This window comes from Ceratina calcarata, unplaced genomic scaffold (genome assembly GCF_001652005.2).
Source record: "Ceratina calcarata isolate Rehan_Ccalc_2016 unplaced genomic scaffold, ASM165200v1 scaffold307, whole genome shotgun sequence".
In the NCBI taxonomy this organism is placed as follows: Eukaryota; Metazoa; Arthropoda; class Insecta; order Hymenoptera; family Apidae; genus Ceratina; species Ceratina calcarata.
Window position 1 is genome coordinate 12789 of NW_017153236.1, and position 18190 is coordinate 30978.

Sequence of the window (18190 nt, forward strand, 5' to 3'; positions counted from 1 at the left end):
TGAAAGAATTGAGTAGCTTCATGAGTTAATTAAGTCTCAAGCCTAAATCTCTTTATTAGCCAATCAAAACTATTCTATAGAATTCTAGAAACCAAATATGTCTAAAGTTAAAAGGAAGTTTCGAAAATTCTGTAGTAAACTCATGAAAGAGTTGAGAAGCTTCATGAGTTAATTAAGTCTTAGTCCTAAATCTCTTTATTAGCCAATCAAAGTGTTTCTATAGAATTCCCAAAACCAAATAAGTCTAAAGCTAAAAGAAAATATTATAGAAAACTGACAACAAAATTGAGAAGCTTCATGAGTTAATTGAGTCCGATAACTCATGAAGAATTTGAGAAACTTTGTAAGTTAATTGAGCCTAATAATTCATGAAGAAAATAAAAAGCTTCATGAGTTAATTGAGTCTAACTCATGAAGAAATTGAGAAGCTTCATAAGTTAATTAAGTCCCACTCCTAAATCTCTTTATCAGCGAATCAAACGTTACAAAATTAATTCTGGTTGTACATTAGAACCACGGAAAATGGAAATCCACCCCAGAGAACTAGAAATCCCTAAAGAATTACATTTCAAAGATGAATGAATGTCGTGTTGTACAAATACTAGAAAATTCAATCTGACTCGTTTCGCCATTATTCGGTTATAAATACCAGCCCCGTGCTAGTCTATCCGGGGACCGCGACAAAAGCAATTACATACATATCGCAGCCGTATAAATGGACAATGGCCGAGGCATAATGAACATATTGCAACGGCATCGGTTGCTGCCTGTTCCGACACGCGATCTCTGTAACGCACGCCGCATTTATGCGGATTCGTGGACAATTCGACTGGAAACCAATCCCAGGGTACACTTTCATAATTACCCGCTGGCCAATTATGCGTAGCCATACGAAACGACATATTGGTTATCAATTCTAATATTAATTCAATAAACATTTATTTGCAACATTTATAATAATGTAGGAAATGATCAATGAACTTGTTTCATCTTTTTCTATCATCAATGCAAATGATCGAAAGCCTTTCTATAGTAACAAGAATAATCCGTTGGCGTTAAGTCAGCTCACGTACGTGTTCGGTATCAGACAAATGAGGGGCAATTTCTATGAAAAGTGATTTGGAAGCGAGGGGAATTCCCGTGTCGCAGTTTCCAATTCCGCGTGAAACGGTGGGGTAAAGAAAGGAGACGAAGAACTCTAGGGCCTGGGTACACGCGCGGAGAAACCCTCCTGTAAATAGTGACTGATGGGTTGCGAGGCTATAGGGAACCTCGTAATTCCCGTATCGAGCATTGGCTGATCGACGAACCAATGGACACCGCGACTGGCTGAATAGTGCGAAATATGGGACACAGAGGTTAGGATTCTAACCACGAGTATCACAAAAATTCTTCTCTAACAGAAAAGTCACTAGTGCGACTATTCTAACCTCTTAAACTCTGATTAATCTAATTTTTTTCGTTATTATTTAACCTAACCTAACTTAGTTTTGTTCATTTAAGATTAGTTTAGGTTAAGACTCACTTGCTGCTATTATTATGGAACAGGAGTATATTAATATAATTAAATGTTACTATTCAAAGAGCTTTTTAGTGGAGTTATAAGTCAAAGAGGGAAAAGCAATTTTAATTATTGAATCGAGGAACGAAGAGGATGTGGAGAAAGACGATGTACAAAGGATCTAGGTTAGGCTAGGTCGCGGACTGCTACAAAGAATAGAGGTGGGCAGGTCGTAGTTGGAAAAACTAAATTTAATTCAGTTTAAGAAACGATCGGCCGGGTGAATTAGCAGAGACGAGAATTAAATGAGACGATGCTCCTTAATTATTCACCGTTAGGTTAGGTCAGGATTCATTTGCTACTATTATTATAGAACAGAAATAGTACTTCTCATAAAAAAAATGCTGTATTTAATTGGATTATGTTAGGTTATAGGAATTAGGAAATTATCACCTAATATTTAAATATGTAAAGATAACAAATAATAATAATAAATAATAAGAGATGTGGAGGCATTTAACTTCAAATGGCGTTAGTGTCGATTTGAATGCTGGAACTATCTAGTTTGAAAAACGTGAAGTAGGGAGGGAGGTCGTTGAATTAATCAGCCGTTTGATCGAAATTGAATTCGCCCTGCGAAAAGCTTACACCGCAGACCAAATAACACAGGTCGGTTGGCGGCGTCGTGACGCGATCCCGTGAGTTCCATCCGGGTCCAGGAATTAGTCGGGATAAAAAGCGCGGCGTCCCATCGAGATAAAAGCGAACGCGATCAGCCGCGAAATAAAATATTCAAATGGGGTTCGCGGATCGTCTCTGACGGAGCGTGCGACATAAAATCCCCAGATCGATAAAGTAGGGATCATCGGCACAGAAATTAAAAGAACACATCCACCGAATAACTTCCACTTTCTTTCACTCTCATATTCTCAACAACAAATAAGTCCCAGGAACTCTAACCTAAAGATAATAATAAAATAGTAATAATAATAATAAACAAAATATAAAAATTAGTATAAGATAGTAAATTTTGGATTGTCAGCCATGTTTATCAAAAGTCCTAACACAGAATTCAAACCTATTTAAAAGAAATAAAAACTGAGACTCCAAAAAAAGTGGAATTCTCCAACAGAAATCTCCTTCGGTTATCTAATTAAGTTATTACCAAAAATGAAAAAAAAAAGAACCAAGTGTATATTCACCTTATTAGAAGTTCCGTTGGAAATTGAAAAAGTTTCGCGCGCAGTAAGCAACGTAGACAGTGAAAATAACGTGCAGCTGTATCGAGCTAACTTTAAATTGGTCGCCTAGCTTTCTCCACGGGCGAAAGGAGAGTCGATAGCCTGCGAATGGGAACGTGCGAGGAGATAAGAGATCGCAGCGGGTATATGTATATTCCCGCGACAATGAGGGCGCAAATGAAGAACCGTGAAAAAGACTACCGAGACAATGGGTCTCAAGATTTTTCGCCCATTCAACCGAACCGTTTCAAACGCCACCGAATTATATCGTTTGTCTTCTCATTTCCTGATTGCCTTAAGTAAATTCATTTACACGTCTCGTAATTAGGAAGCAAATATAACAGAATAAGTCAATAACTTATCCTGTATAACTCAGATATAACAGATTAAGTCAATAACTTAATTTAACTTATGTCGGAATTGCATTTTTGTTTAAAAATTGCTATACTAGTTTTGTTTAGAAAGCAAATATAACAGAATAAGTCAATAACTTATCCTATATAACTCAGATATAACAGATTAAGTCAATAACTTAATTTAACTTATATCGGAATTGCATTTTTGTTTAAAAATTGCTATACTAGTGTTGTTTAGAAAGCAAATATAACAGAATAAGTCAATAACTTAACTTATATAACTCAGATACAACAGATTGAGTCAATAACTTAATCTAACTTAAGTCTGAATTGCACTTTTATTTAAAAATTGTTACATATATATTGATTCAGCCATTTAAGGATTTATCGAAATGGAATTTGTAGCTCGATCAATGGAACTGATTGATTTTAAGAAGTAAGTGTCCTAATACTTACGTCGGGCAGTGTATATTGAAAAATTCCAGCCGCTCGCAGCGGCGGATCCATGACAGAGATTGATGCCGGGAATGCAATTTCCTCGGGAGGCTCGCGCGTTTATCCTCCGATGCACCTTTTCCGTAGCTTCATACGTCCCGACGCCGAACCCGCGCATTTGTATTAATACGATCAGGGGGGGAGCCGAACGGGTGGTGGCCGGGATTCGTCGAGAGGAAATTCTTCGGGGTTCGAGGGACGCTAAGCTCGCGGAAGTGCGCCGGCAATCCTATTATCTTCCGCCGGGTAGCGCAACCTGGATCTTCGGGTATTGATTCGCCCGACAAAAAGAGTCTCCCCGTACGAAAACACCGGAATCGAAGGGAATAAACAGTCCCGATATTGGATCGCGGCTCCTACGCGCGATCGACCAAGGAAAAAAAAAGTGATATTCATAAATATTAATTTTGATAGAACGGCAGACGTCTAGTTCCTTTTCGTACTTCACAAATCAAATGTCCTATCAATTACTGCATCAGCCCTTAAAGACTTGTAGTTGGGTTAGGTTTTTTTAGTTCTAAAAAGTGGAATTTTTGTTAGGTTAGGTTTTTTAGTCCTTAAGAGAGGAATTTTGGGTAGTTTTTGTTTTTCAGTCCTAAAGAGTGAAATTTTGATAGGGTTAGGTTTTTTAGTCCTGAAAGAGAGGAATTTTGGGTAGTTTAGGTTTTTCAGTCCTGAAGAGCAGAATTTTGATTGGCTTAGATTTTTTAGTCCTGAAAGAATTTCGGTTAAATTAAGTTTTTTTATTAGTTAACTATGAGAAAACAGTAGCATTCATTGAGGTAAATCCTAGAACATCTCCAAAGTTGATAGAATGGCTGATTTTCATTGGACATTCAATTTCAATTTCATTTCGTATTTCACGGATGAAATATCGTGTGCGTCAGCACTTAAGAAATTTTGGTCAGTTTAGATTAGGGTAGCTTATATTCCCCAGCTTTTATGGAATTTTGGTATTTATGTCATTTTCTGGATAGAAGTTTGAAGCAAGATATGAAGGAGACAAGGATTAGGTCAACTGCAATCTTGACGTAATGGCAGATTTTTATGAAACCTTCAGTTCCTATGCAAAATGGAACATCGTAAATTACTATAGTGGTCCTTAAGAAATTTTGGTATCGGTGTCATTCCTTGGAAAGGAGATTGAAGTAATCTGAGATACGCGAGGTTTAAATTTTGTTAAAGGATTTCCCCCGTCGTGTAACGAGATCCACTGATACATGAATATGGTTGTTGGTGCAAAGCCGGGGAAGATGAGTGGTTGTGAGAGATGAAAATTTACACCGTGCCACGAAACCAGCAAATTTTCTTCAACGCTCGTGCTTCCATCTTTATATCCCAACAACGTTTCACGTTATTCTTCCATGAAGTGAAACAATTTCCTTACTTCCCGCCATTTTTTAATAGAAACCATTGGCCATTCATAGAAACACGAAGTGAAACAATTTCCATACCTCCCGCCATATTTTAATAAAAACCATCGGCCATTAATAGAAACCATCGGCCATTAACAGAAACCATCGGCCATTATTAAAAACCATCGGCCATTAATAGAAATCATCAGAGGACAATTATCTTCCTATATTTTAATAAGAAGTGAGTGAAGTGAGTCACATACACCCTGGGAGGACGCCACCGGTTGAGGGATAAACAAATGGAGAAACAAAAGTATGGCGGTTGGGACAAAAGTGTGGGGAAATTCGATTTCTTGGATCGGGAGGCTCGAAACAGGGTAACTTAGCGGGTAACTCGGGCTCAATCAGACCCTTGTTAACTCCAGCTGCTGTTACTGCGGATATTGAAGTATTGATTTCGTTCCTCTCCCTGGAAAGTTTATACCGGCATTACGGATTTCATACCCCCCGTACAACCCCCTACCCCTATCTCCTTTTCGCCGTCTCTATTTCTCTTTCCGTTCACCCCCTATATCCGCCCCAGCCGAACACCACCCCCTCGCTGCGGCCCACCCTCTGCAGTAGTTATTTGCATTTCAATCGGTTGATTAAAAATCTATAATTATGCCGCCCTCGTCCGTAAGAATGGACGGGAAAAAAGTTTCGTTCCTTCCCCCCTTGTCCCAGATTGCCCCACATATTTCGTGCACATTCTTCGGCGAAACAACAATCGTCTTCATTAAATCATTAAACAGCAACTGCAATTGGGTTTTCACACTATTTTATAAAAAAGAAATCCCTATTGAATTGACTATAAAAAATAAGATAGACAAAACTATCTGGTGAATCATGTTGGCCATAGTTATAATTCTGGACAAAAAACACTATTTGAATTCTAGTTACTTTCTAATTAATACTAGTTAAGTTTTTGACCTCTAAGTCTATAATGGCACGTGGAACGAATGACGCCATTGTGTGTCATGAGATTAATGATCTAACATAATCTAACCCACTTTATTAACTTATCACCACTAACCTAACCCGACCCATTTCATTGACTAATTACTACTAACCTATCCTAACTCACTTTCTCGTGTCCCTTAATTCGGCCATTGTTGAAATTTTAAAATTGCTTTGACCACGAGGTAGCAGCACGGTCAGAAGCTTATATAAGTAATAATCTGATTTCGATCGGCCCGATAACGAAATGATTAAACTTGGAAATACATCCGGGGCGGATGATCGATTGCCGGAAACGAAAATGGCGTGGAGTAACCAGGAAGCAGCTTGCAGAAAAACTCGTTGGCCGCGCAACACTTACCCCGGAAAAGAAAATTCTCCGGACCGTTGCGTCGGTCGATGAAGACTTTTCCGATATAGACTCACAAGAGAGAGAGTGTGAGAGAGAGAGAGAGATAGGGGTTGGGTCTGGAACTTTTATCCCAGGCTAAGGACTATGAGCAAACTCCCTGATCCGAACCCACGCCTAATCACGCGGACCCGAGCTCAAGAAGTTGTTGCCGCCGATATTAACTTTGATATTGGAAGCGTTAAGAAGAAACATAGCCAATAACTTCGGGAATCGATCCTCTCAACAATTGCTAAGACATATTACAATAAGAAGAGACCGAGCGTACGTGACCCTACGTGCCTGCCTACCCGATATTGAAACGCCATCTTGTACCACCGACCGTTTCCGCTCTTATTAAATAAAATATTAACCAAAAAGTCCATTCTAATATCCACAGGACCTAATCCAACCAGAAATCTCAACTTCCATCATTTTCATAAAATATTATAATATATTTATATTAATTTAGTACATTAATATTTTATATATTTTACTTCTATTTTTATATAAACCTAGTCTAATTTAAAAATGTATAAAATATTAATTTAATTGAAGAGCGGAATTTTAGTTAGGCTAGATTTTTTAGTCCTAAACAGAGGAATTTGGTTTAGGTTTGGTTCGTCAGTCCTGGAGGAATTTTGGTTAATTTGGGTTTTTTAGTCTTGAAGGAATTTTGGTTAATTTGGGTTTTTTAGTCCTGAAGGAATTCTTTTTAGGTTTGGTTTTTTGACTCTTAATAGGAATTTTGGTATTTGTCTCATTGAGTGAAATGAAGATTGAAGATATGAGAAACGAACTATGAAATTGTATGAGAACTGGTGTGATTTCTACGTGCTCACGTGATAAAACGATAGGAGCATGGGTAGATGAGTGGGAGGGGATGGGATGGAAACGTCAGGTGGAGAAGAATGTCTCGGTTGAAGGAGAGAGACTCTATCTAAACACGGCGGAGTGTCTCGTGATGAATCACCGTGGTGTCTCGGGCAAGCTAGCTAGCTGGCCTCAGCAAAGACTGTGATCCCCGTCGACGATCACTCGAATGCACTTCGAGGAGCTATCTGGCCGTGATAGCGATAACAACTTGCCGCCCCAGCGAGGCGCGAGAGAAGAGTCGCCTACGCCATTTAGTTGAAAAGCTCGAAAGCATGTGGACACACGCCACTTTTTTATCGAGCCGCGATAGACGAATCCACGTCATACAGGCCGATCCATTTAAGCCACGCCTTCATACCGCCTTACTGAAACAGCCTGTATAAAACAGAATCTCAATCCAATCCAGCATTCCACGAATTACCACTCGCCATTTTTATGTATCATTTATTTCTATGTATTTTCTTTTTACTGGCCTTACTCATTTGAGCCACGCCTTCATTTGGCTTTACTGGAACGCCCTGTACAAAACATAACCTCAATGCAATCCAGCATTCCATGAACTACCACTCGACATTTTTATGTATCGTTCATTTCTGTGTATTTTCTTTTCATTGGTCTTACTCATTTGAGCCACGCCTTCATTTGGCTTTACTGGAACGCCCTGTACAAAACATAACCTCAATGCAATCCAGCATTCCATGAACTACCACTCGACATTTTTATGTATCGTTCATTTCTGTGTATTTTCTTTTCATTGGTCTTACTCATTTGAGCCACGCCTTCATTTGGCTTTACTGGAACGCCCTGTACAAAACATAACCTCAATGCAATCCAGCATTCCATGAACTACCACTCGACATTTTTATGTATCGTTCATTTCTGTGTATTTTCTTTTCATTGGTCTTACTCATTTGAGCCACGCCTTCATTTGGCTTTACTGGAACGCCCTGTACAAAACATAACCTCAATGCAATCCAGCATTCCATGAATTATCACTCGACATTTTCACATTCATATCTATATATATTTTTCTTCAATTCTTGTATAAAATGTATAAATCGATGAGGCGAGATGACCTCAAAACGAGTTAACGAATCGAGATTTTCGTGAAATTTCTCGAGGCCGTAAGTTCGACGGTTGAAATTTGTTTACGGAAAAAAGTTGTGCCGCGGAAAGGGTTGAAAGGGGATTGATTGGAGTTTGGAAAAATTGTTGAACGTTGGCAAGTTCTCGCGTACGCTCGACAGGCGTGGAGAATAAATTCGCCGGCAATCGTAGCCGGGCGCGAGACCGCAGAAACGACGAACATAAATTGCCGGAGTATACAGAACATAGGCACGGAGGTGGGAGGACGTTGGGAGGGAGGTGGTGGCAGTCGAAAGTAAAGTTCGGAATACGGCAATTTATCGAGGGGGCGCGGGCCAACAATAGAAACCTCAAATCCTTGTGCGCGGAGCTGATAAATTAGCCAGATTATTAGGAACAAGCTGTTGCGAGTTGCTGTTTCTTGATAAACGCTCGGCTCCGGCCGCATCTTAAGCCGTGCACGTGCCTAAACGCAATCCCCTCCTCCTCCCCCGCCCTTACCGAACATCCCCTGCGTGCTACGTGGTTATGCTTTCTCATTACCAATCGCGAGATACTGGAGAAAATACGATAATGCGATGCTCAAGTGGCGGAATACGAGTACTCATTAAAATGGATGCAATTTTCGAATTAACCAACTTTTAATCTAATTTCGTAATTAGTTTTGTTAGCTTTTCTCAACATGAGTTATAATAGGAGTTTTATAATCGTTTAATAGTTTGACTTATATCAGGAATAAATTTGATGCTTTTGAAAGGTGAAGTGGAGATTAGAAATATTAGAATTGTTCCTTGTGACACCTGGTTGTAAAACTGCTAAGCTGAACGAGCAGAGACATCGTTGGGAGACTTGAGAAGTTGCGAGAATAACCGGATCTGAAACAGCTTATAGGGGCCAGTAATTCGGAGCTGACTTCTGTTTAGTAACAGTTGGCGTAACGACTTTCGGTAAGGTCCGCCGAAAATAGAGGGGTTGTCTGAAAAACGGGACGCCACGGCGGCGCTGCCGGGACCCATTGACCCAGTTACAACGCGGAACCCCGGACGGACCGGCACACGCTGCTGATCGATGCCGTTGTCGCTGTGTTTTCCGAAAATTCCTGGGATTACCGGGGGGCTCACGCCGATCGACGCGATGCATCAGCCGAAGACAATTCCGCGATCATCTCGGTCCATTTGTCCGACTCGATCGAGCCAATACGCTACCCGGCTTAATACGATCCTCCCTCCCATCTCTCCCAATTCTCTCTCCCTTTCTCTCAATCCTCTCTCTCTCTCAATTCTCTCTCTCAATCCTTTCTCTCTCAATCCTCTCTCTCAATCGTCTCTCTCTCAATCGTCTGTCTTTCAATCCTTTCTCTCAATCGTCTCTCTCTCTCAATCGTTTCTCTCTCAATCGTCTCTCTCAATCGTTTCTCTCTCAATCGTCTGTCTCACTCCTCTCTCTCAATAGTCTGTCTCATTCCTCTCTCTCAATCGTCTGTCTCTCCAATCGTCTGTCTCACTCCTCTCTCTCCCACTACTCTCTCTCTCTCAATCGTTTGTATCTCAATCGTCTCTCTCTCTTAATCCTCTCTCTCACTCCTCTCTCTCTCTCACTACTCTCTCTCTCTCAATCGTTTGTCTCTCAATCGTCTCTCTCTCTTAATCCTCTCTCTCAATCGTCTCTCTCTCTCTTAATCCTCTCTCTCAATCGTCTGTCTCACTCCTCTCTCTCTCAATCGACTGTCTCTCCAATCGTCTCTCTCTCTTAATCCTCTCTCTCAATCGTCTGTCTCACTCCTCTCTCACTCACTACTCTCTCTCTCAATCGTTTGTCTCTCTCTCACGCCTCTCTCTCTCTCAATCGTCTCTCTCACTTCCTTTTCTCTTTCTTTCACTCACTCCTCTCCCTTTCTTAAATAGTCCTATGTTATACAGGATGATTCAGTTGATTTCAAAGAACGTAGAGATCGATCTCATCGAGTATTGTTGTAAGAAAATTAATTGCAATTTGTTAACCGCAGCCCCGGTTTCTACGGTTTGATCGATTTGATTGATAACGCGAGGTGAAATGGAAAATTCCTTTGTATCCACGTATCATCGATCAACGTTCTCTCCGAACGGTGAGTTTCAGTTTTTAATAAATTACATACATACACCGGGCGCAATAAGAGACTCGTGTGAAACGGATAAAAACTGATAAGCTTTCTATTGTTCATATCGGATGAAGGATGACGTTCATCTGGTATTACATTTGTTGTTAATTATTGACGCTAGCGAGAAGCTTTCTCTATAGAAATCGTAGACACTCACGCCCTCTACAAAAAAGGTTCTATGCAGTTTTTGTTACTTTGATGCACAGGATTGTATTAATTACTATAATTTAATATGAATTACTATTATTACAATAATTATTATTATCATAAACTTGATTACTATTATTTATGTAGCAAAAATGGTTCCACCCGTTAATAAATTTAAGGTTAGGTTTAAATTATCCAATAATCGATTTAATATAAAATAAATTATATAGGAATGTTTAATGTTTAATCCTGACGGAAGTACATTGTCCATGCATATCAGCTACGCTGATAAGAGACTGCGTAAAACGACTGAAAAGAATCGAGAAGAATTGCGGAGGGAAGGAAAGTTTCATCGGGGGCGACGATAACCGGAAAAAAGGAACGTCACGTAGACGGCACCTGACTACCGGGTGAACATATCTGGAGCGCTATCGTTGCCCTCCTCCTCTAGGAGTCGTTTCCACCCCATCGAGATCACGAGGAAAGTACGACGCTAGTCGGCTAATTCCACTCCCCTCTGCCACCCACAACCAACCCCCCGCCCCCTCTGTCCGGTCTGCAAAGTATCTTGCTACGTGACATCGTCTTCTGCAGGTTCGAACGCCTCCCTGGACTCGGCCCAAAGCGTACCGAAACCCGTTCCCAACCTCTCCTATCCTCCTCCTCCTCCTTCCCCCCTCCACCGTTCTCACATACGTGCGACCATGCAATTGCCCGACCAATTCCTTTTTAGGTACTACAGTGTTATATACTGTCATTACGTTTTATGACGCAGGCTATTTTGTCTAGGCTTCCTTTCTCATTGGTTGCTGGGTTAATCTAACATTTCTGTTTAATAGCAATGGAGTTTATGTGGGAGGCTACAATTATAATTGCTTTCATTTTTACTGTAAACTAATTGCTGTTATATTGCTTAGTTCATCTGGTACTTTTCTTAATGTGATAGAAATATTTGGATTGGATTGTAATAATAGTGGTTTTCGTTTTTGGTGGAGACAAGTTGCTGGTACATTGTTTAGTTAATTCAGCAATTTTATTTAACATGAGAGAAGTTTATGTGTCAGATTGCAATTATTGCAAATGTAATTGCTTTCGTCTTTGATGGAGATCAGTTGCTGATACATTGCTTAGTTAATTCAGCAATTTTATCTAATATGAGAGAAGCTTATGTGTCAGATTGCAATTATTGCAATTGTAATTGTTTTCGTCTTTGATGGAGACCAGTTGCTGATACATTGCTTAGTTAATTCAGCAATTTTATCTAACGTGAGAGAAGTTTATGTGTTATACTGCAATTATAATTGCTTTCGTCTTTGATGGAGACCAGTTGCTGCTACATTACTTAGTTCATTTGCTATTTTTCTTAATGTGATAGAAATATTTGGGTTGGATTGCAATAATAATTGCTTTCGTTTTTGGTGGAGACCAGTTGCTGATACATTGCTTACTTAATTCAGCAATTTTATCTAACATGAGAGAAGATTATGTGTCAGATTGAAATTATTGCAATTGCAATTGCTTTCGTCTTTCGTTTCTCGTCGGTTTGGTTATTAGTTGCTGACACATTGCTGGAAATTCTATAATCTGATTGAGGGATATCTTTAAGGAATATTGACCACAGCTTTGATTTCAGATTTCATATGAAATAGAGAAATTGCATTTTAAAATAGGACAAGAAACAATTGAAGTAAAATAAATGGTTTATATAGTGCTAATCAAAAATTGCTGGAGATTCCATAATCTGACTGAAGGATAGTTTTAATGAATGTTGATTACAGCTCGCAGCTGTCCTAAATAAAGTTCGTTATCGTCGCCGTTCTTCTGTAATATGAATGCCAATGTGAAAACGTAGACGGCTATCCTCTCAGTAACGATGTTACCCGAGTTCAGAGAGAGAGAGAGAGAGAGAGAGAGGGAGAGAGAGACAGGGGTTTATTCTCACCGGGTATACGCAGTGGCCGAGGTAACTCGGCATCGTGGAAGCTCCTCCCGGTGTTTTATAAGCCTGATGAATGTGGATTAGACTTCTCAGGAGTCCCTCCGCCCACCACGTGCTTATCTTCCCGCTACCCCCCCTGTTTTCCGTCGTTACCCTTCGCTGCCTGTTATTCCTATCCCCCCTGTTACGATCATTTTCTTCCTCCTCCTCTTCTTCTTCCTCTTCTTCTTTCTCGTTCAGGAATTATGCAGATCTGACGTCCTCGCTAAGGTTTTCTTCCCTCGGCGAAGCTAATTTTTCTGTTAGCCACCCTTCGAAGATAAATGTTGACACGACGTTTCAACAATCGATCGATTCCTGTTTGAATACCTGAGAAGAGTCTAGGGAATTCAGTAGAATTACTAATATTCCTCGTTTCCCTGGGTTTAAGTACTGCAAAATTATTAATATTGGTTCTCGTATTTTCCTAATGGTAGGAAGAAGCACATCTTGATTGCTAAGTTTTATTTTTTTTTTATACCTAATCAATTAATAACTATTTCTAACTAGTAATTTTATCAGTTTAATATTTAAACTCAAATAGTTGAATTTCTATAAGAATTGTATAAATGCTTCTATCTAGTAATAAATACTTCTATCCAGTAATAAATTCTATCTAGTAACAAATGCTGCTATCTAGTAATAAATGCTTCTATGTAGTAATAAATGCTACTATCTAGTAATAAATGCTACTATCTAGTAACTAGTAAGTGTTGCCAATTTCAATTATATTCTTTTGCCACTGGCATAATCAATTACTCATTAATTCTGATTAATCATTTGATCATTTAGACTGTAATCATGAAATCCCTATAAAAGTTGAATAAACGCTTCTGTGTGGAAGTAAAGCTCGTTAGAAAATCGTGTTGCACTCGACCTTCGGCCTCGAGGAGTCGAGGAAGATTTGGTGAGATCCTGGAACGGTGAAAAAGGCGCAGTTTTTCGAGTGCGCCCCGATCGCAATGTAATTAGCGGGAGATGGTTCCGGGTGTTCCCGCCGGGTGTTCTAATCTCTCCAGGAAATAACGAGGGCCAGAGCCGGTATCCGGTCGGATGAAAAATGCTCCTTGAAACGCGGGGCGACCGGGCGCGGCCGTCTCTCGAGCCAGAAGACAGATGTCAAGCCGTTACGTGAGGTCCCGCTAACTACGTAATTACATCATTCCCGGTTCGCTGGACCACCTCCCTCCATCTCTCTGTTCTCTCTCTCTCTCTCTCTCTCTCTCTCTGTCTCTCTTTCTCTCTCTTGGTCGCTCGGTTTTATCTCCGAAATTACCAAATATTCCACGCGAAAACGCTGACGCGCTCTTTCGTTACAAAATGTGTTTTTCAGACGTTTGTCACGTGCATCCTGTCGACCATTTTGTTCCGGGGAAATGACATGGCGATTCGAAAATTCACTACTTACCAATTCAACATTTTTTCACATAAAATTAGTTAAAATAGTATTAATAGACAATTTATTGTAATATCTGTTAGGAGGTTTTATGGATTTCAGGATTTTATGGAATTCAGGATTTGTTCTAGAATTTATTCTGTGATTCACTAGCAGATTTCTTGATTTAGTAATTTTATTTAAAGCTATTTATGATTCACTGTAAGATTCATTACATGATTACTTAATATACATAATTTATTACATCTCTGTCATTATAATATGATTCTCAATCAGAAATCATTATATGATTTTCAGTTAGAAGTCATTATGTGATTCTTTGTCAGAAGTCATCACATGATTCTCTGTCAGAAGTCATTATATGATTTTCAGTCAGAAATCATTATGTGATCCTCAGTCAGCAATCATTGTATGATTCTCAGAGGGAAATCATTATGTCATTCTCAGTGTGAAGTCATTATATGATTCTTTATCAGAAATCATTATATGATTCTCAATCGGAAGTCATTATATGATTCCGCATCAGATTTGTTTGTTGAATAATTTCATTAAAACAAATCATGGTCCACTGTGAGATTCATTACACGATTATTCACTATGCAATTCATCAGATGACTCTGTACCCTAGGAACAAGTGAACAGAGATGTACAATCAAGTTAATTGCGTTTGCGTGTAGCGTCGTTTTTACGTGTCGACGGGTACGTCTTAATGTCCTGTAAAATCGGACGGAATTCAATGACTGAAGAAGGGTTGGTCCGGAGTTGGGGTGGGTAGGGTGGGGAGTGAGTTCGGTGGAAGGCTAGGATTAAGCTCGGCCAGAAAACTGGCGACACGAGCTGCGAACAACGCGACGTATCCTTGCAGCCAACGGTTGCTCCCGCGGGGACACGGAATTGCTTTCCCACGTGTACTCGTTTGGCCGTGGGACTACCGGCGATTTATCTTCCGCCGGGCAACGAGCTACCTCCGTTAATACAACGGATAACTGCGCTCGTTATTTGCATTCTTACCCGTTTTGTTCGGCCACGGTTCTTGCTGCAGGAATTATCTTGTCCCCCGCGCCGAAGCAACCGCCAGTGTCTGTCTTAAATCTTCTACTATTCCTTTCGATTTATCAAATCTTCATCTTTGACTTAATAAAGATTGCTGACTATTATGACTTACTATTTAACTTAATTAAAATAATGGACTCAATAAAAATTGCTACAGGGAATATAATAAATTGACTCAATAAAAATTGCTGGGAATTATGACTTACTATTCAATTTAATTACAATGATTGACTTAATAAAAATTGCTGACTATTATGACTTACTATCCAATTTAATTAAAATAATTGACTCAGTAAAAATTGCTGACAGGGAATCTATAGTAACTAATAGAGTAATTGCTGAGTAAGGCAGAGTAATTCTTGGATTTTTCTACGACGTATCCAAATTTCGACTCGCTGGAACATTTTTCTATAATGTCAAACTTCATCCAAAAATTATTGAAAATTCAAGCAAAAACAGAATTACGAAGGAATTGCCTCTGGATTTGCGTTTTGTTTTTGTTGTCAGTAAGAACAATAAATTAGTTTAGTAATAAGTTTGAATCCCCGACGGCGTCCTCTGGCGGTCGGGAATAGCTAACTGGAGCGTCCCGTGGCTATTGTCGACGAACCATCGACGCGACGCGACGCCCCGATATTCTCTACACGCGAACCTATTGGAGCAATTAAACCGGTGGATAGACAGGGGGTAGTTGTGATGTCACGGCGTAACGGCGGCCATTAAGATAACATGCCCGAGGGTGATTAGCTTGCCTAATTACTGCGAGACGTCGTGCCGCGACTACATTCTACGCTATCGGTCTCCTCCTCCGCCCTCCAAACCTCCCCCTCCTCTTCCCCTCAAGGCCTTGTCTCGCGAATCTTCACGGCACACCTGTCGCTCGCTCTTCTCCGGGCATCTCGTCACCCAGATAACGCACACAATGCACGTTCTGACCAACCAAGATTATTTTACATTTTAATCGTAATGACAATTAAATTTATTTAACATAAACGTAAATCGACAATTGTTAAAAAAAATAATATTTAATATTTTTGGAAAGATCGTGAAACTTTTTGAAGAATTTTGTGAATTGATCGAGTTACCTCGAATCTGGGATACAGGACGTAATGAATATTCGACGGGACGTGTGTTATTAGCGTTTTCGAATCGAAAATAGGACGGGACAGGACTTTTGTAGTCAGTGGAAATATGGGAAAACCGTTTGGTGGCCCAGTTGACTCCTGCCCCAGTTCTCGAGAGGAAAAACTACAACTACATCCTGACAAAAGTTCCAAAACCGAATCTCTGTTCTCGACAATCCATGTTATACCAGAGAAACCATTTGTAAAACGAAAATAAATGTTTATATACTATATAAATATATAAGGATGTATACTATACTGTTTTATATATTTATATATTATTATTCTGGTTTATATATTTATATATAATTATACTATTTTACATATTCATATATTATATTAAACAATATTTTCCTTAGCGAAAAAGTTGTCCGAGGCGTAGCTGAGTTATTAACAAAAAACCGCGACCAATCAGAGCGCTCGGTTGGCGCGATCTGCCAATCAGGAGCGTTGGCTCGGAATCCGGACGCTGGGGCTATGAACAATTGTCGTATGATTGATATCTCGTTTAATAATATTTGAACATTTACAAACGTAGCCTGAGCAGTCTAGGTGAATATTAATAGAGAAGATAAGAGGAAGGATCGAGACAAATCTGAAACGTTAAAGTTCGGTGCGTGATCGGAATGAATATTAATGTGAAAAGAATAGAAAATGCCGTAAGCGTGGACTGATTTGAATCGAGCTAACCAGTGACCGGAGCCCGGGGCTTCAGGAATATAAATTCACCCGTAGTAGGTGAATATGGAAAATGCTTCCTATCGATACTCACTCGCCCTATACGAAATTCGTTGCTAACATCTGGGCTATCGATCCTCCATCGTTGACCGAACAGCTGTCATTCCTTAAATTATGTTTCCCCCGACGTTCGACATATTTCATTGATTCAAATCGAAACGCAACAGTTAGAAGTTTTCACAGGAATAATAAAAAGAAAAGTACAGGTTATGTATACGTACTCTTAAATCAAATTCATTTCTCAGAGTATTACATATTTTTTTACATACATCGCCAGTGTCGTATTTTTGAAAACGAGATTTTTGAAAATGTACTCAAACGTGTTCCAATTTAAATTGCCACCCTAAGGGCGATTCCCTGAAAATGGACCATCTGAAATGTATAGAATACCGAATGGCAATTCAAAAACAAGTGGCTGACCCACTTGTCTCCTTGGGAAATGTGCGTGCCAGGCAAAAATATGCTGACTCTTCTTCCCAACCAGAGGCCATCCCAGCATAGATCAAGTTCCCCTAAAAATAAATTGAAATAAAATTATAATTGCAATCTTATTAAAAAAAAATCGTAAAAAAATTCAATTTTAATAAAATTGTTATTCAATTATTATTAAAAAAATTAAAATTGGGGTTGTTGTATCGATCAACGTATTAAATTAATTCTAATAAGTGTTTGAAGAATTACTGTAGGGATCATAAGTCGAGCGGTGGTATCAATCACCGTAATGAAACATCGCGCCACCTGGTGGTAGAGAAATGTAAGTGTATCCGAAGTAGACACGGCGGAAGGAGCGTTAGATTATAATGGAGGGTAGGTATAATGAGTTTTCTTCCGTGGCATTGTTTTGCCCCGAGTAAATTCGTCGGTGACTCGGTGTTTGTGCGTGTTCCCTCTCACGAGGCTTGGCTAAACGAAGGACGAAAAACGCGGAATTGCTAGTGGAGTAGTATCAACAGTAGCCGCGCGCGACGCCACTGGAAAACGAGAAAAGCTCGGGCTCGAGCCATGCCAGGCTTTATACCTAATGAGTAACGCGGGTAATGACCATTATTTTTAAATCTCATTAACGCCTTCATGAGTACATTATTCATCCTGACTGAGCAAACACACATGGGAATAGTTCCTCTTGAAATTCTGTCATTTCACTTCTTTAGTCGTCCTCTTCTATTGCTGATCTAGGCCAGTCTCTTTTCACATTTTGTCATTGGTGGCAGGATTCATGATTCATTTCATGGTTGGTGCAGTGCTCCATATAATGATTCATGCTGAAATTCATTCTTATAGACTTTTATTACTATTAAAAAAGTACTTGTAATCGATAAT

General features: G+C 39.6%; 1 long non-coding RNA gene across 1 annotated transcript in view; it reads right to left on the reverse strand.

Moving 5' to 3' along the window:
* Window positions 1-17084: 17084 nt before the first annotated feature.
* LOC113464244 (uncharacterized) overlaps window positions 17085-18190 on the reverse strand; it is a 55180-nt gene continuing 54074 nt past the window's right edge. Inside the window, exon 2 of the long non-coding RNA XR_003389098.1 lies at window positions 17085-17382. This is a non-coding gene — a long non-coding RNA (uncharacterized LOC113464244). The remainder of the gene's footprint in view (window positions 17383-18190) is intronic.